We start from the raw sequence: 6,000 nt of genomic DNA, 5'->3' as shown, positions 1-6,000 counted from the left end.
GAAAAAGGAGAAGCATCCATGAAGGTCCTAAAGTGGAAAGAAAGGACCTGGTGCCTTTCAAGGAATGGAAATATCCCAGAGTGACAGTAGCCCTTTCCAGAATCCTATGAATAGAACAGAAAAACCTGAGTAGACATGAGTCAGGACATCACAGACCGAGTTAATAATTTCAGACCTGATTATAAAAACACAGGAAATTGTTGCAAGGCTTTAAAATTGGAAGTGACGTGACCTGGGCAACTTTTAAGAAAAACACTATGGATCTGTGTAGCAATTCAATTAACTTAAGGGTAAAATAATTGTGGAGAGTCTATCTTGGAGTCGTGCTAGTGGCTGTACTGATGAAAAGAAGTGGATGTTTTTGAGGAACACTTAACAGGTAATATAGACAGTGATGTTGAATGGTTAGATATGCCATCAGAGAGAAATTTTAAGGGTTACAGTGGCAAACTAATGGTATGATAAATTAGGGGTTGGTGGTACCATTTACTAAGTTCAGGAATGTTAGAGAATTTGGACAGCACAAAATATGAATACAAATTTGCTCAATTTCAAATTCATATATATTAAATAACATCCTAGAATTTTTTTGTTAATTCTGGGAATCAGAACAAAGTCTACACTAGAAATTAATTCCACAATAAGTTATGGATAGAGTACATGAAAAACCATGAGCATACATCAGATTAACTAGAGACGATATAGAGCAGAATAAGGGAAGGAAAAAAAGTCTTACAGTACTTATTGTATGAAAATTAGATAATGGAAATGCTTACATAGCAGACTGAAATCTAAAGCCCAGTCAACTGGCACGAAAACAAATAAAGCTGCAAAATGAAAAGAGCTAAGAAGATAGTGACAACTTTGCTGAGTGTTAACAAGTGCTCAGGTAGGGTGGGGCTGAAAGTGCCCAAGAATTTTAGCCTCGAGGAGGTTATTAATGAGGTCATCAAAACATGTTACTGGAATGCCATGAAGTAGTAGAAGCCAGATTGAAGGACATGGGGGAATTGGGCAGAAAGAAAATTAAGAGCGCATAAGGACAATTGCCTAGAAATTTGCACCGGAAGGGTGATAATGAGTGGAAATGATCTGTGAGTCTTTATACAGAATAATTTTTGGCAACTAGAAAAACAAAGAAAATGAACACTGGCCACCAGACACTCTTCTCTTCCTGAGTACTTGGTCTTGTTCATTTTGTCATCTAAATTTCTCTTGTCTTCTAGTTCTCTCTCGATTAGTTCTGTCGTCAGCTTAATTAATATTGTTAACCTTTCTTACCAGAATAATTGTAGCAACCTCTTCCATGAGTTTTTTGCTCCCTGTATCCCTACTCCAGTATAGCCTCACCCTGCTATGGAAACAGTCTCTTTTTGAGAGAAAAATATCTATTTTCTGCTTCTAGCTTCATTGGGTTCCTCATTCCCGTCAGTATAAACTTCAAACCCATTAATTCCTTTATTCATATTCATATTTATATATATTAATGAGTCCATGGATATCTTCAGTCCATTGCAACTTCAGCCATGCCTCAGCATGAAAATCTTGAAGAAGCACGTATTATTATTTAATGTCCCTTAAATCCATCAAGGAGGACTTTGAATACCTCATTATGTATTTTTATGGTAGTTCTCTCTCACCCTCCTTGGTACTTCCAGATTACCTATAATAAATCAATCTCTGACCCTTGCTTCTTTTTTCAGTTTCCTTTGTTATGTTTTGAGGGCATTAACTTTTCCTTCTGGACCTCAGGATCTCCAGTTAATACCTTAGAAATTTTGTGAGAGAAAAAAAAAATATATATATATATAAATATAAATACAGAAAGAAATAAAAGGAAGGATGTGAGAGTCCTCTGTGTTGCTTATCAATAATTATCCAGTCCTCCCCTCTTTCTGGCTCAAATAGAAGACTAGACTTTGGACCCTTTTCAACTGAATGTGGCCTATGAATTTTAAGTGGAAAGGGTACAAATAATTTTCAGTCTGGACCATAGAATTTCTGGTGCAAGACTCTGCTGAATGCCCTTTCTCTGTCACGATGACCATGGAAACACCTGTAGAAATGAGACTGTCTCAGCCTGGGATCATGAATGACTCTGGGGTGCAGAGCACCCTTCCTTGGAGGTGAGATATAGGAACGAACAGTATGATCCTTGCACTACAGCTAAACTAGCCTATCCAAACTGATGGCATGGCCCAGAAATCTTTGGGAAAAAAATGAGGAATAAGTGAATGATAATATGAATGAATGAATGAATGAATGAATACTATAAAATGGAAAAAAATGTGTTCACAAGATAAATATGTAGGAAAGATAAAGTGTGATATTAAGGTTTTTAAAAATAGAGCTAGAAATTGTGGTTAAATCAATCAAATTATTTAGAACTGAAACAAGTGCCAAAGGGACCAACACTATAAGAAAAGGAAAGATGAAAAACAGTGAACTGAGTAGGAATCATTAAAAAAATTTTTTTCATGTTTATTTTTGAGAGAGAGACAGAGACATAGACAGAGCATGAGTGGGAGAGAGGCAGAGAGAGAAGGAGACAGAGTCAGAAGCTGGCTCCAGGCTCTGAGCCATCAGCACAAAGCCCGATGTGGAGCTCAAAATCATGAACCTCAAGATCATAACCTGAGCAAAGTCGGACACTTAATCAACTGAACCACCCAGGTGCCTCAATAATTCTTGAGATTGAGTAAATGGAAGCTACCGGAAGATGTAACAGATCTATCCATCTGTCTGTCTATCATGTTTATAATAGCAAGCGAATTATTATACCCATGCATATACAATATGACATAAATATAATGTGGCATAGTACAATATAGCGTAGCATAATATAATGTATGATATAATACATGACAGAACAGAACAAAATATATATAGAACAAATAAAACAATGGGAATGGAAAGCAAGGAAGGATTTTGGCTAAGGTGTTTCCAATTGATCAGGGTATTAGCATTTCAAAATAAATCACTTACTGCATAGCAAATATTTCCAAATTTTCTAGTTTTCCAGTGAGCACTCTGTAATGTCCCAAGACAGTAGTCTGGCTTTTAATTGTGTATATTGTTTATTCTGTCAATATTTCTGTCAACCCCCAAATAATTTTTACGGTTCCATGAATGTCACCTGGCTATCTAGAAGCTAGCTTCTCACTCTCCTGTAGTAAGATATGCTATTTTTAACCAAGTAGGGGATATATATGATTTTAAATATTCAAAGTTAATGAAAGCTTTGTTTTCTTACAGAAGTTTGCCAAAGATATCTGGTCAACAGACGCGACGTGCTATTCACAAACTATAAATTTTATATTAGACATTAGATAATACTGGTTTTGAAAGTCCTTAATCGACCTCCCACTGGAGATATTCTCAGCTTGACCGCCTCTGCTTAGTTCCTCACTTGCCACCTTGTTGTAACAGCTGATCGATTTCTCCCCATGGTACTTCTATTGACTATTCCCCTTAATCTTCAGTCCAGCCTTTACAATGACAAATATTGGACCAAAGAGAAAAGAAAAAAAGTAAAATTCTTTTTTTTCTTTTCATTTCTGCTTATATGATCAACTTTTTTCAAAATTAAGATAATCTGCAGAAATGCAACTAATTTCGCAGACAAATTTTCCATAATTATGATGAACAGCTTTTCCTCTCATTGTGTTGAAGTTCCTCATTTACAATTAAGTTTAGAATATTAAAAAGTGTGCTTATATACCCATGGGATCCATTTACTACTTTCTTTCTGTTTATCTAATAGATTTTATTCCTTACAAAAAATACGTAATTGATCCTTATATGTAAATTTTAATGTCTCCAGTGAAACACCATCAGTAACTTACAACAGTTTTAAAATAATGCATTTTCATTTCCCTTCTCTATATTAGTTATTATAGTCCAAAGTTCTACAGTTATATCATATTTTGTTTGAATCAGTTGGGCAAGACAAAATTAGTTTAGAGTATGATGGAAAGGTGATGGGCTTTAAAATGTAATGGAAACTTTAGAAATAATGTTAGGAAGAAAGACTCAGGGCAGATTCTGAGGATACAAACCAGATAACTTGAAAAATAACAATGATAGTGTTACTTCCAGAGGAAAAAACATAAGAAAAAGTAAGAACAAATAACAAAAAAACTCTTGTTAACACACTAAATCTTGCCCTCAACCATTGGGATTATCTTCCTTACAATTAATTATTAGAAAAATGGGTGGACTTCAGAGTTCATTTGCATCCTAAATCTAGTTTTGTGCAGTTGTGTGTGTGCGTGTGTGTCTTTGTTTTAACTACCGGCTTCACGTTTCACTCAGATCGTTGAATTGTATTATTTACAATTCAAACAAAACAAGAGAGGTAAAAGTATTCATCTGTAAGTATCTGCTGGTGTGTTGTTAATATTGTGTAAGTAAGTAACCTACCGTACAGCTGACCTTGCTGGAAGGAAAAGTCCGTTAAGCTGCAATGTCTTTTACAGTGAAGAAATAGGGTAAATGAGACATAGTGTTTACATATACTTTTATTCAGAGAGTATTAGGTACGGTAGCACAATTGTAGAGATTGATAAAAACACACATCTATAGAAATAAACACAATAGGGCACCTAATTCTGTGGTAACATACCATTCCAAAATTGTATTTGCCTAACCAACAAGAAGTTTGTTTCACGTACATTTCACATACATCGCTTATCCAACATAGATTGTCAGATGAATCTGTTCTTGGAATCACGCAGGGATGCGAGCTAAAGGAGGCTTACTTTTGACAAGTGCGTCTATGATCACCATGGTAGCGGGAAGTGAATGTGGTGAATTACAAACTGGCTCTTAAAGCCTGTCACTAAGAATCTATATCACTCCTGCTCATATACCGCTGGTCAAAGTAAGTCACATGGCCACAGAAAATTTTTAAAAAACAGGGTAGGGATGTGTAACTCTATCATGTTGCTGCAAAGACAAAAGCTGGAAAGATTTGGTGAACATCAAAGCCTATCATAGTCAGAATGAGGGTTCACCAGGTGCTGCTCTTCACCCAGACACCATAAAAATAGATAGCGTAATGGAAAAGTTAGCTCAAGAGTGGATATACAAATAGCTTACATAATCCCATGTGACAGTGCTCAACCCGATTAGTATCAGAAAAGAAAATTAAAATAGCCACTGGAGTGGCAAAAAGCAAAACAAAATTTTCACTCTGCAGATGTGAGAATGAGTTGGTCCAACAATTTTTAAAATTACATTAAAATATAGGAGTGCTTGGGTGGCTCAGTCGGTTAAGCACCTGACTTTGGCTCAGGTTATGATCTCACCGTTCGTGAGTTCCAGCCCCGCGTGGGGCTCTGTGCTGACAGCTCGGAGCCTGGAGTCTACTTTGGATTCTGTGTCTCCCTCTCTCTCTGCCCCTCCCCTGCTCATGCTCTTTTTCTGTCTTAAAAATAAACATTTTTAAAACTTTAAAATTACATTGAAATGATAGAATAATATTGAAGATGTATATAATTTATGACACAGAAATCCCACTGTGTTGCTTCATTACAGACCTAAGAAATAAGTTGAGGCGAAATCTAAATCTGTTCATAATATCCTAGTTAAGTTACTTATACAATTATATATACATGCATGTATATATATATGTATATATACAAGTATATAATTATACTTAAACAATTAATGACTGAACAGAAATAAAAATAGACTGAATACCAGAAAGACATTAGCAAGTGAGTACAGTTGTGTAAACTTTGAGGCTGATAAGTGGCTGTCCAGTTTCGTTTCTTTGGCTTCATAAGCAGTGGCCACTGGAACAGCAAGATATGAGGTTCTGGTTCATGGATCCCGTAATGCCTCCCAATCCCGGACTCTACTGGATGGCAAGACTCCTCCACTTTTTTTTTTTTTTAGAATAAATTACTCTATGATTTTTAAAATAATAAAAATAAACTGACTAGCCAGACAGTAACAGAAATTTTTCCATACACTTATTATTGACTGAAACAAGCC

Source organism: Puma concolor, chromosome A1, assembly GCF_028749965.1.
Source record: "Puma concolor isolate L17-30 chromosome A1, mPumCon1.1.hap2, whole genome shotgun sequence".
Classification (NCBI taxonomy): domain Eukaryota; kingdom Metazoa; phylum Chordata; class Mammalia; order Carnivora; family Felidae; genus Puma; species Puma concolor.
Note: the sequence above shows the minus strand (reverse complement) of the source record.